This window comes from Thalassophryne amazonica, chromosome 3 (assembly GCF_902500255.1).
Source record: "Thalassophryne amazonica chromosome 3, fThaAma1.1, whole genome shotgun sequence".
Lineage (NCBI taxonomy): Eukaryota > Metazoa > Chordata > Actinopteri > Batrachoidiformes > Batrachoididae > Thalassophryne > Thalassophryne amazonica.
In genome coordinates, this window is record NC_047105.1 from 141,318,667 (window position 1) to 141,333,063 (window position 14,397).

Sequence of the window (14,397 nt, forward strand, 5' to 3'; positions counted from 1 at the left end):
TGCACGAGACAGTGTGTGCAAGTGTGTGGATCAAAGTCGTGCAAGTGTCAGGGCACCTTTAAGGTCACAGGGGGCTAGAGCCTATCCCAAGAGTCATAGGGCATGAGGCAGGTTATACCCTGGACAGGACACCAGTGTGTTGCCCAGTCTGTTCAGAAAAATAAAATTTACTTACTTGCTGATCAGTTGTTTATTTCATGATGGTGATCTAAACGCAAGCAACCAGCCATCAAAACAAGTCTACATCAGCAAGTAACAAGCTGTTACAATATAAAGGAGAGAACCATTCAGAATGGCGCAATCATCACCCACTGTATCTGTACATAGTTTCAGAGATGCTTGTATCATTAGACGACAGTAATAAGACAACTAAAACATATTTTCACATGACAATGACTGGAGTATGTATTTTAACCTCCCACACATCACCAGAGTGAGGATAAGTGACTCTGACAACCAACAGTTGCAGCTCATGACAGGGAAGGAATCAAAGTGACAGTCCAATATTTTAACAAACTTCACCTGGAAAGCATGTGAAGAACATTGTGCTACGTGATCAGAACAACACACAGTGGAGGTCTGTGGGATCATTCATCATCATCCCCTCTCCATGTTCTGGTGAGTCAGAACACCTGTTACCATACATTTCTTACAAGCAGAAATCATTATAAAGTAATTTTCACAATAACACATAGTTATCATAAAGTAGTTCAACTGAGCGAGCGCACTTTTTTAGCTGCTCACTCATTAAAGTCTTTCCACTTGTCAGTTAACACAACCACTGACATTTTGAGCATATAAAACTATAAAAATCTCTAATTCATGATGTTTTTCAACCAGATTTTACCTTTGATGGAGCAGATTTGAACATGTGGGGTCAGTAATGCCAAGATATAATGCCCTTAGCATCCAAAAAGTGAAAAATATTGTGACATAAATAAATTATACATCACATTGCTCATGGACACACCTTTGTGAGGCATATCTAAATGTTGCAGCTTGGAAATTAGGGGTGCAACAATACACTAGCTTCACAATTCAATTTCATACATAACACAACACATAATGACTTTCGCACGACACAAACAAAGGTCAAACCTTTGTTCAAGCACATTGGCCACAGTAAAGAAGAAAAACTCCCACAAGTCATTTTGAGCATAAGAAAAACTTCAAGAAGACCAGAATCAGTGGGACAACCATTTGAATTTGCAACAACAACAAAATGAAACAAACAAGACAGAACATGCAACAACAGACTGATGGTAACCACTGACTGAAGGGGATGATGGATATATTCCAGGTCGTCATTGTAAATGAGAAAGTGTTCTCAATTGACTTACCTGGTAAAACATTGAATAAATCAATAAATAAATAAAAATCTTTGGTACGAGATTGTTCCATGGTATCCTTGGGTACCTCTGGGATGACCTTGTGTCAAATGAGTGGTTATGTAGGGAGACAGATGTGGGGGATCACGTCCATTGTGATCAAATGTCAGCTGTGACATTTTGGACATGTGGTGCGTTTTCTGGTCATGATCCATGAGGAAGGTGCCTCAGTGTTGAGGATCCCAGCAACTGGACAAGGCCAAGGACACACCCACATTCATCTGGCCGTGGCAGATGAATGGTTACTTTTGAGACTTGGGGATGGATGGGTAGTCTTCTCATGTGGTTCTGTGGATGTGTGGATTTGGGACGCTACAAGACTGAGCACATTGTGTAAAGATGGTACAATGGGCAAACAAAGTTTATTTTGTCGGACAGATTGTTTGACAATCCAGAAGGAACTTGCTAATGGGCATTAAAAGTTACTGTGTACTATTCTGTAAAGTAACAGGTGGTTTGTTCTCACATTGGTCACTAGCAGATGGTTTGTACTGTGTAAAAATAAAACACTTTATGTGGTAAATTAAAATTTCAGCTCTCTTGTGGAAAGGATCCATGCCAGCTCATTATCCACATTCAGTTCTAACATGCCACAAATGCTCCATACCATGTAACTTTCGTCTTTTTTTTTGCCTCCTTTACATTTTTCCTACTCAAACAGCAACATTTTATCATGTAAGTTGATTTGTATATTATTAGAAGCACAAATCTGCCAAATTATGAGAAACAAACAGGATTCAGTTTGACAAATTCATATTTTGAACAAACTGTTTTCTTTTTGTTGTTTTTATGGATTGTATTGTAGCCTACGACAAAGTCACTTACACCTAACGCAGGCATATGTTTACATACACGTGAAAACCATCCACAATCACCTTTCACCTACTGCACATATTCCATTTTTATCAAACAGTGTGTGGTCAGTCACTTAGAGTGCCAACTTTATTTCCATATAAAGTAATTTAAACAAAATACAAGGCAGACATATTTCAGCTTTTATTCAATTTGTGATATTTTTGGTGGAAGATTCCAGAAATTTCTGAAATGGCTAATGGCCATAAATCAGGGGTAATTAGGAATCCTCTGGGCTATATTTAAGGACCTCCCTCTAGAACCACTGCTAATGATCCCTGAGCATAGTTTTGTATTTCAACAAGTCCTGATCCTTGAAAAAAAAAAAAAATCATTGTGCCAAACCAACTTTACAATCTATTCAAAAATGTAAGAATCTCACAACCACATAAGATACAAATGTGCCTTCGTCCACTTTTACCCACCTCCAACACCAAGACCTCAAAGGTTGTAGACCACAGAGGAAAACAGTAATTCAAAAGTCCACTTTATAAAATAGATATCTTTTTTTTGTCTGGTGATCAAATGTAAGATTTTATTGAACTTTTTGGTGTCACCTTTAGAGTCAGATTTAAATATGTCATCAGTAGCCACTAGCAATCATTTTAGTAAATTATTGTTATTGTCATACAATACTGATATTTTTGGTCATAAGGGAGAAAAAAGCAAGAAACTAGGTTCCTGTTGTTCAAACAGAAATACACATACTTAAAGATTTACAAGAAAAAGGACTACGTACTGGTCAGGGGGTGCACACCATCACTGCATGCCATTGATGCATTCCACTGTACATCAGAAGTGGATATCACTCATGTTATGTGTAGTTTTAACAAAATCAGTTATTGTTTAATGGACTCAATTTTTTACACAGTGAGGTGAATGGAATAATGTACAGCTGTATGCAAAAGTTTGGGCACGCCTGATAATTTTCATGATTTTCCTTGGTAAATTATTGGTTGTCTGGATCGGAAATTTCAGTTCAGTCTATATATATATACACATATATATATATACACATATATATATATATACACGAGGTCTGTCCGTAAAGTATAGGTCCTTTTTATTTTTTTCAAAAACTATATGGATTTCATTCATATGTTTTTACGTCAGACATGCTTGAACCCTCGTGCGCATGCGTGAGTTTTTCCACGCCTGTCGGTGACGTCATTCGCCTGTGAGCACTCCTTGTGGGAGGAGTCGTCCAGCCCCTCGTCGGAATTCCTTTGTCTGAGAAGTTGCTGAGAGACTGGCGCTTTGTTTGATCAAAATTTTTTCTAAACCTGTGAGACACATCGAAGTGGACACGGTTCGAAAAATTAAGCTGGTTTTCAGTGAAAATTTTAACAGCTGATGAGAGATTTTGAGGTGATTCTGTCGCTTTAAGGACTTTTCACAGTGCGAGACGTCGCGCAGCGCTCTCAGGCGCCGTCGTCAGCCTGTTTCAAGCTTAAAACCTCCACATTTCAGGCTCTGTTGATCCAGGACGTCGTGAGAGAACAGAGAAGTTTCAGAAGAAGTCGGTTTCAGCATTTTATCAGGATATTCCAATGTTAAAGGAGATTTTTTTAATGAAAGACGTGCGGGCGGATTGCAGCGTCGGCTTGCAGCCGCCGCGACGCTCCGTCACAGGAAAAACAATTCTGCTGGAAGCCTTAAGGACAAGTTGGAACATCTCCAGCTGATAAACAATTTCTCATATACTCACTCCACTGAAAGCCATCAAAAGCCAACTGGATTTTAACAAATGGTTATCAACACAGAGGTGTTTTTCCTGTGCCGCCGCGCCGCGTCGGCTGCGTCCCAACGCGCGGACCCGTCCGCACGTCTTTCATTAAAAAAATCTCCTTTAACAGTGGAATATCCGGATAAAATGCTGAAACCGACTTCTTCTGAAACTTCTCTGTTCTCTCACGACGTCCTGGATCAATAGAGCCTGAAATGTGGAGGTTTTAAGCTTGAAACAGGCTGATGACGCTGCCTGAGAGCGCTGAGCGACGTCTCGCACTGTGAAAAGTCCTTAAAGCGACAGAATCACCTCAAAATCTCTCATCAGCTTTTAAAATTTTCACTGAAAACCAGCTTAATTTTTCGAACCATGTCCACTTCGATGTGTCTCACAGGTTTAGAAAAAATTTTGATCAAACAAAGCACCAGTCTCTCAGCAACTTCTCAGACAAAGGAATTCCGACGAGGGGCTGGACGACTCCTCCCACAAGGAGTGCTCACAGGCGAATGACGTCACCGACAGGCGTGGAAAAACTCACGCATGCGCACGAGGGTTCAAGCATGTCTGACGTAAAAACATATGAATGAAATCCATATAGTTTTTGAAAAAAATAAAAAAGGACCTATACTTTATGGACAGACCTCGTATATTCATCTTTGATTAATTTGGATGGATGAAAAAAGCACATGGAAAGCAAATATCATTTGAATGAATTCATCTGCAAACAGCTGTTTCACTGTGTAACAAACCTTTGTAAACCTGCTATTGGATGGGATGTTGCCTTAATTTTGCAACATTTCATAGATTTTTTTATTTTTTTCAAAAAATAAAGTCTTCCTCCTAGTTACTGTCTGGTTTGGGTGAAGACTTGAACATTATGTTGTCCTTTGGATAATCAAGATATCACAATTCTGAGGGTTTCAGCTCTCCTTCAAACTTGCATTTCTGGCACCCTTTCTAAACAGTCAGGTTTTGCAAAATACCCCACAGCACTCAGCAGAAATGATGAAGAAGACTGACATCACGTCAGGGACCACTGTTTGCTATTGGCTGCATATTTCTGGTGTTATCTCACCTCTGTCACTCAGCTAGCACTTGTTTACTTTTTCGTGGACAGGCATCTTGCCACTGGATGAAATATTTTTATCTTCTCCAGTGTGATTGGCACAGCTGCTGAGAGAAATATGATTGGCTGAGAAGAAAATGATCTTTCAACAAACACTGCATTTACAGCACTGCAGGGTGGGAACCAAGATAACAGATGCATTTGGAAACATTCTTGAACACAAAGCCTGGTCATAGCAGTCACACCAATAAATTGTTGCCATTTTGGATGCAGATATGAAATTTTAAATATTTTTCTTTGCTAAATTTTCTTTGTAATGGAGCCCTGGAGTGGCTAGAGCAAAAAAAAAAAAAAAAAAAATCAAATCAAGGCCATGTTTTACGATATCATTGTCATGTATTATTTAACTCATTCCCACATTTTAATTAACTAATCTGCGTCAGATAATACATGGACAACGGGGGTCAAGTGAGCCATTAATGGGCATAAAGTCCCCATTAAGACAGCTGCTGGTCAACACTAAAACCATCCATCCATCCATTTTCTTCCGCTTTATCCGGAGTCAGGTCATGGGGGCAGCAGCTCAAGCAAAGCCGCCCAGACCTCCCGATCCACACACACCTCCCCCAGCTCCTCCGGGGGAATCCCAAGGCGTTCCCAAGCCAGCCGAGAGATGTAGTCTGTCCAGCATGTCCTGGGTCTTCCCCGGGGCCTCCTCCCAATGGGACGTGCCCGGAACACCTCTCCAGCGAGGCGTCCAGGGGTCATCCAGAAAAGATGCCCGAGCCACCTCAACTGACTGCTTTCGACATGGAGGAGCAGCGGCTCAACTCCGAGCTCCACCACTTTAATTGTAATTTATTTCTCAGTTTGTAACTTTAGCATTTATTTATTGTTTCCTGATGATGTTTAAAATCAGAATGTTTCATTAGTTACATAAACTGTTCACTTAAGGGCCTTTCGATGCTCTGAGCTGTGACGTACCTTCGCGTTGTCCAACAGGAACAATGCGTCGGGCCGAAACACGGAAGACGAGTGGCAGAAACTACTAAATGGATCGGTGGAAACCACTGATCTCTACAAAATGAATTGGTGTAGAAACCACTGATCTGTACAAAACATTAACGTGTGACAGGACTGCTCATTTATAGAGCAGTTTTCTGAAGAAAAATAATTGGAAATGTTTTTTTGTTGTTGTTTGTTACCTCAAAATTTCTGATTACTGTTAAAAAAAAGTTTAGAACACTTGTAATTAAAATAGCTAAATAAATCAATAAATGGTTCTTTATAAACATTTCATCTGTAAACTAAAACCACCTGTTATTTCAGATTAGATCATTTCTTGTTTTACATAAGGAACCTTGGACATTTATTTTTAGACAAATAAAATATCATGGAAACTTGTGCATTTTTAAAAGTCTGGTAGATTATTTATATCTCATTTCAACCAGAAAAAGACACTAAATAAATACAAATGTGTATTATAAATGCAACAGGAAATAATTTAACAATGACTGCAGTGTGATTGTAAAGTAGGATTTCTGTGACATAAACCTCATGATGAATTTTTTTTATATAGTTATTAAAACTTGTAATTTCAACAATATATGTAATTGCCTTTAATGTTGTTATCAGGACAGTCATTTCTAAAATATGAATTTGAGCACAATAAGTGGAGAGCTTCTACCTGTGCAAATGTCTTTTGACTTTGATTCGTGGACATTTTGTTATATGGCTGGGGGGGGCCTGGCTGCCGGTTTGTTTCTGTTTTTTGGTTTTCCTCCCAGGTGGCGTGCATTTGGGACTGAGTGGCTGTGTTGCTGAGGCTGTCAGGACCTCACCCTGATCACCTGCGACTCGTCAGGACTCACAGCTGTGGTGCATCTGGATGGAGTGGAACATGTTGGCATTTAAGACTGGAATGCACAGTGTGTATTTGCCAGAGACTCGACCTTGTGACCAGACGGGTGAGATCGTCGTCTCGGGAGCCATCTCATCAGCAGCGGATGCTGAGAACGTCCAGGTTTGATGCACAGTCTGTGAAAGAGGAGGGGGTGAGGTCTCACGCTCGTCAGCACACTTCCTGAGGTACGTTAGATTTTGTGACTAACAGTTATACAGTCAGTAAATGTGGTGTCCCTCACACCTTATTGTATTGAGCTGTTTGTTAGTCATGTATCAGCTTCCACTGCAGTGGAGTTTTGTGAACTGGATGTTCCATGCCTGCGGGTTTGGAAGCTGATCAGTAATCAAGCCAGGAAGTGTTTGCTGTTTGTACACCTTTAAGTGTTCTGTGTGTAGAGTGTGGACTCACATAATGGTTCCTTCTTTCACAGACTCGGTTGTTGCGGCCACCTGGGGGGTGTCGGCGGGGTCCTTGGGTCCGAAACAGCTTCTGGCTCCGGACCGTTAGCGCTGCTGGGAGCGCACCACGCCAGGCCGCACCTTTTTGTTATTATATTATCACTGTTATGTATTAAATTCAGTTAGCCTTTGTACCGTGCTCTGCTTATTTCATACTGGGTCCTTCAAACGCTGGTCGGTTCTCCGAGCTGCGTCCGACACATAACAGTAGTCTCTGGCCAAACATCACGGACCCAGCGGTAGCAGAGACGGTAACGCGCCGGGAAGGCGGCAGCAGACGTTCAGTGGTTATCCGGATCAGTTGCGGGTGCTCTCCGCCCGGAAGGTGCGTGTTTGAGACCCATTACTGGATACTGATTTGTGCTCTCTTGCAGCCGTGTTCCTGTGTTGTGCCTTATCCGTGGGTCGTGGTGGAGTGTGACTGGCGACGGCTTCGCGTCACACTCCGACCGGATAAGAGGTTTAAACGGGAGCTGCAAGAGTGCGTTTGTAATGGGTTCACGCGCACGGCGGAGCTCTGTTAGCACGGGTCGCTGGGCTTCCTGTGTTACAGTCGTAGCCCCGTTTCCCCGGACAAAGGTAACTACTGCGTCTGTTGTATCAGCTCCGGCGTTATTTAGTTGAGCACATTTTGGTTGTGTGTTGCACTCTGCTGCGCACATAAGAGCAGCTCGTTTGTTTTTTCTGTCGCCAAAGGGGTTTTTTCATTTTTTGCACTCTGGCTCCCCCTTGTGGTGACTGAATCACGTTACCGTCAAGCTCTTGAGTAGGAACAGGTGTGTTCCATTTGGTTGAGCTTGACGGTATAACTCACTGATTTGTTTTGTGTTAGTTCCTTTTGTGTGGGTGTTGTTTGAGTTGGTTTTTGTGTGGGATTTTATTTTTTGTTTTCCACTATTTGTCTGGGGTTGTGACCCTGCAGCCTGTTTGACAAAGAACAAAAAACAAAAGAACAAAAAAAAAAAAGGACCCAAACGACTGTGTGTTGGTCTGTTTGTTTTTCTTTTATTTCTTTTTGTTTCACATCCCCAGGGTTAGATGGCACGGTCCCCTGGGGGGTGATGGGGTGGTACTTGGGTTGTTTTTTCTCTTTGTTTTTTGTTATGCCCTCTCTTCTCCTCTGACTCCAGCCGGGTGTGCCGTGGTGTCGGCATTGCTGGAGGGGTGCAGTTAGGTTGTGCTGGGCGTTTCCCAGGTAGCCTCTGCACTCGGGAGGGGAGGGGGGGGGTTTGGGGTGTCATTTTGTTTCCCCCCCCCCAGTTTCCGCCCTCAGGGTTTGACTGTGGTGTCCTCTGGGGGGGAAAGGGCGTTGGTTCCATCTAGCCGTGGACGGCCGAGGCTGGGTCCATTGGTCATGAGGGGAGGCGTCTCCTGGGGTTGACGAGTGGTCCTCTGGGAGGCGCTGGTAGTCCCCGTGGGTGACGTTGGATCCCAGAGGGACCTCGGCCGTGGTTATTACTCCTGGAGCTGGCGGGTGGCCCTCTGGGGGGTGTTGGTCCCTACGTGTCGTTTGGGGGGAGGAGGGGGGGTATTTTGGCATTTTTGTTTGTGAGCTCGAGTTTGGGTTTTTCTTTTCTCCCCTTCCCTGGGGTTTGATGGAACGGTCCTCTGGGGGGGGGGGGGAGGAGGGGTATTTTGGCATTTGTGTTTGTGAGCTCAAGTTTGGGTTTTTCTTTTCTCCCCTTCCCTAGGGTTTGATGTAACGGTCCTCTGGGGGGGGGGTGTTTTGGTTGTTTTGTTTTATGACTAATCACACATGTTTGGATAAAGGCTGACCGCACAGGTGTAAGAACTCCTGGCCACACCTGTGCTAAGAGACTGTCGGAGACAGGGGCAAAGATGCAGCCAGTTCAACCAGTCTGTTGGAGGATGAACGCGGACGTGGTTTCCAGCCATGGTCCCTGGAGGGGGGTGTTTCTCCTGGGCCAGGTGTGTGTGGTCGCCGGGAGGCTTCCCGTGAGGGTGGGGTACTGTTATATGGCTGGGGGGGGCCTGGCTGCCGGTTTGTTTCTGTTTTTTTGGTTTTCCTCCCAGGTGGCGTGCATTTGGGACTGAGTGGCTGTGTTGCTGAGGCTGTCAGGACCTCACCCTGATCACCTGCGACTCGTCAGGACTCACAGCTGTGGTGCATCTGGATGGAGTGGAACATGTTGGCATTTAAGACTGGAATGCACAGTGTGTATTTGCCAGAGACTCGACCTTGTGACCAGACGGGTGAGATCGTCGTCTCGGGAGCCATCTCATCAGCAGCGGATGCTGAGAACGTCCAGGTTTGATGCACAGTCTGTGAAAGAGGAGGGGGTGAGGTCTCACGCTCGTCAGCACACTTCCTGAGGTACGTTAGATTTTGTGACTAACAGTTATACAGTCAGTAAATGTGGTGTCCCTCACACCTTATTGTATTGAGCTGTTTGTTAGTCATGTATCAGCTTCCACTGCAGTGGAGTTTTGTGAACTGGATGTTCCATGCCTGCAGGTTTGGAAGCTGATCAGTAATCAAGCCAGGAAGTGTTTGCTGTTTGTACACCTTTAAGTGTTCTGTGTGTAGAGTGTGGACTCACATAATGGTTCCTTCTTTCACAGACTCGGTTGTTGCGGCCACCTGGGGGGTGTCGGCGGGGTCCTTGGGTCCGAAACAGCTTCTGGCTCCGGACCGTTAGCGCTGCTGGGAGCGCACCACGCCAGGCCGCACCTTTTTGTTATTATATTATCACTGTTATGTATTAAATTCAGTTAGCCTTTGTACCGTGCTCTGCTTATTTCATACTGGGTCCTTCAAACGCTGGTCGGTTCTCCGAGCTGCGTCCGACACATAACACATTTTTAATGATCTGTACATTTAATGTTAAAATTAAAATGAAACAGCTTTTTAAAAAATAATAAAATAGTTGCTGTTGAAAGAGCCTTTTATTTAGAAGCAGGTGATGTTCTGCTGGAGTTCAGATGAAGTTCTCCTCTGCAGCTTTGAACTCTGGTGGTGTTGCTGAAGACACGTTTGTCCTATTTTGAAGAGCAGAGATGTTTTCTTTCTACTAGACTTCGCGGTGTTCAGCTCATCAGTGGAAGTTTGGTTGTCTGCACAGCAAATGTTCCTGATTGGGACAAATAAAAATATTTTTTTAAATATAAAGAAACACTAAACAGTTTATATATAAAAAGAAAAAAAACGGCAAAAAAAAAAAAACAATGGAAAAAAATGCCCGAAAAAATAAATTATTTAAAGTTGAGCTTTTGTGGTGTCTGAAAAAAATAAGAAAGGCTGAACCATCTACAAATTAAAGCGTTCACTTAGATCAACTGTGCTAAAAAGCTAAGCTAATGTTAGCCGATCCCCCGGCTGCCTGCCTCGGTTTGCCCAGGAATGATGCCTGAAGGCCGGCTTCTCCGTGCGGGTTGGCCGCTGTCGCGGTTCGATCGATATCCCACCAAGTCGTCAGGCCTCCCTCGGTCGGCGTCACTCCGAAAAGTAGCTGAAAAAAGCTTCTCCCAGCAGGGTGATGGGAGAATCGTTCTCCTGCTGTTTTTTAAAGCTTTTTTGTGGTTCAGGCGACGCAAATTCAAGATGGCGATCACTGAACTTTTTTCAGATTGTGGAAACAGCGTGTGACGTAGCTGCAATCTCCGCCCCCTTGCTGCTTCCGAAGCGATGCGTCTGACGTCACGACGCGTTGGAACACATCGGCCTGACGCGCTGGGGGCGTTAAAGCGTTGCGCTAAAGCTTGCAGTGTAAAAGGCCCTTTAGAGTCAGTACAGTTCCATTTTGGTCACTTCCAGCATTGTACATCAGGAGACATGCAAGAAAATGAAATGTGGGCTGTTTTGACAGGGACTTTGTCTTTGACAGTGTACTGGACCTCACAACTAGAATTGCTCCCTGAAGCATGACGTTCACTGCACCTGCACCATTTTAAAGTACATCTTAATTTAACAAGGTCTCGACATGATGATTACCAATTACAAACACTGGGGGGTTCATGTTCAGCCCTGGACATAATAAATGACTGCCAGAATTATTACTTTTTTTCATTTTGTGCACATCAATTAATCAAAACTTGGGAGTAAATAAAAAAAAAAAAAACCTTGAATGAATTGGATCTTGTACACGAGTTAATTAAAACGTGAATGAATTAATCAAAATGTGAACATGAATTGCATGAAAATTCAGTAAGGTATGTCCTCTATAATACATTCTAAGGTAGAACTCTACTAGTGTATATAAAGTGTATCTAAATTTCTAAAAAAAAAAAAAAGAACAGTAGAATATAAGAGTAGAATAGAGTAGAGTAGAGCCACTTAGGTGCCTGGTCTTGAGAACCAGGGATGGTAGGTTGTGGCTAAAAAAATGGAGATCATGTATATAAGTGATATTTACCCAATAAGGGTAATAAACAACATATACAAGTAATATAGTTACTACATAATATCATAGGTGTTGTAATTATAGCTAGTAGGCTAAGCTATAAATATGGTTATTTTATGATAGAAACAGAAGCTATGTTGTAATATGTTTTAGGTATCTATCTAAAGTTCACCCTGCTAGCTTACTATAGGAAGACAAAATATATATTCTATATGCTATCTAATGGAAACCTCAAACTTAGATACTATATGTTGATATCTATTAAAGAACCCATAAATTGAAGAATCATTAAAAATCGACACCATGTAAAATAAAAATGTAAATCACGAAAAATACAGCATGCTGTACATGTGATATAGTAAAATGTGACTTTGATTTAAACATATTTTTTTCTTTGTGTTCACTCTGCAGTGGCGGCACCAGGAAAGTTTTGCTGGGGGTGCTGGGGTAAAAGTTGGAGGGGCTCCACAAAATGTCGTCGAAATGAACAATATATAGTAAATTGCTTTATAAATACCAAGGTATATGTTTTAGTCACCCATGCTCCTCTAAAATGTGGTATCAATGCACACACATCACTTAGAATGATTGCAAGTTCAGTAAACTTGCAAATAGGTATACAAACTGAATTCATTGAAATGGTGCTCAAGACATTGCATGGAATCAGCCTTACACAAATAGTCTATATCAAAGATTTATTGCCAGTTTAACACCGAGGTTTTGGCCGAACAACGATATACAGCTTCTGTATATTCTGTGTTAGTGCGTGGCTGAGGCTGATGTGCTTGATGAATTCCTGCACAAAAAGTAGTTCCCAGATAATTGTGATATATTCCTGTGAGATAATATGTATATCTCATCTAAATCAATTCTAAAATTTACCAGTTATAAAATTCTAAAGATAAGTGAAGTTTTAAGAGTGGCTGTAATAATTATTGAGGAAACCTAAATGTTTGGAGTATGGAGTTAAATTTGTCTCATTAATACTTGAAAATGCACAGAGGGTGTTTTACAAATATCCTTTGATTTGTACACGTGCTTTGTGATCCACAAACACAAATTTCTGACTTGTAACTTGTGTGTGGGTTTTTACAAATAAATGTTTATTTGCAAAACTGAAAATTCTGTTTGTGAAAGGTGATTCAGCATTGATGGATGACTGAACACACAGTCATCACTTTGATCAGTTATGCAATATTAAGACACTCTCAGCGCAAAACTGTAGTTGAGATCCACAGATATGTCAGTCGCTATTCACATTATTGGCAAAATTATTGGGGGGGCTGAGGCGGGACTTGGCTCATTATTGGGGGGGCTTAAGCCCCCCAAGCCCCCCCTTGGCGCCGCCACTGTCACTCTGGGGCCCCATACTCTGCTACGCACAAACATTAGAGCAATGTATCATGTGTTCAGTGAAATTTGCTTTATAAATAACAAAATAAATACAACAGAAAAACCACCTGGTATATCACTTTCATTTAAAACTTTATCAAGGAAATGAAATTTTGTGTTGATTTCCTGTATTTTAGCTGTGTTTTGAATGTCTAGATCTGTCCATTATTCATAGCATAAAGTGAGATGAATCTAATGTTCTTTGAGACACAGATATGGGTTATTTATGCTGACCACCTGCTGCCAGGTGACTGGAGAATATTTCAAAAAGGTTTCATGGCACAAAGGATGTTGCTTGCTTTGTTATTGCTTGATTAACTGATTTCCTTCACATTGTGAAACTTTGAGGAGTTGCTGGAGTAATGTTGCCTTGATATCACGTGTAAAGTCCATAAAGTTTTTTTCTTAAATTTGCTGTACCACATCCTCAAATCTGTTCACAACGCATTTTATTTCAAGAAACTTTTTATTTTATTTTATTTTATTTTTTTATTTAATATTTATGTTACTCATTTAAAAGAAAAAAATAGAATAGCAGAAATAACAAAACTTTACAAACCCTTGAATGAAAAGGAGCAGATTGGAAGAACAAGTCTTATATTTTCTGCCCCTTTTTTACAATACAATCTTACAATATCAAGCATCATTAATCAACATAATTTAACAGATTACATTTCTATGACTTTGTCACATGCCACCGACTTATTTCATAATTTTAACCATTATTTATAAGATTACATCCCTAACAGATTACATTTTAAACTTCAAACATTCTAAACATTATTAACAGATTACATTTTTGGCTTTGTCACAGCCCACTGACTTATTTCATAGTTTCATACTTACGAAATACATCTAGTTTAATATGTTTTTTTAAATAATTTTTAAGCGACCTTGATTCTTTGATTTCTTTGTTCAGGTTGTTCCATAATTTTACACCATTCACTGCAATACTCCATTCCTTTATCTTGGTTCTGAATCTTGGTTTTTTAAAGACTTCTATGCCTTTGAAATTTTAACTACTTACTCGTTTTTCAAACATATTTTGAATGTTTATTGGTAAGGTATTGTTATTCGCTTGGTACATTGTTTGTAATAATTTCAAATCAACTAAATCATGAAATTTAAGTACCCTATACTTAAATGGGATAGAGAATCAAAATCATCTTTTTCATGTTTTTGGTGTTAGTTCCGAGTCTCCCCGCTGTGGGGAATACACACGAAGTGCCAGCAAGTTTCAGAACC

The 14,397-nt window shown here is 41.3% G+C and overlaps 1 protein-coding gene across 1 annotated transcript in view; it reads left to right on the plus strand.

The window, feature by feature from the left end:
• LOC117507665 (contactin-4-like) overlaps window positions 1-14,397 on the plus strand; it is a 641,244-nt gene that overhangs the window by 270,361 nt on the left and 356,486 nt on the right.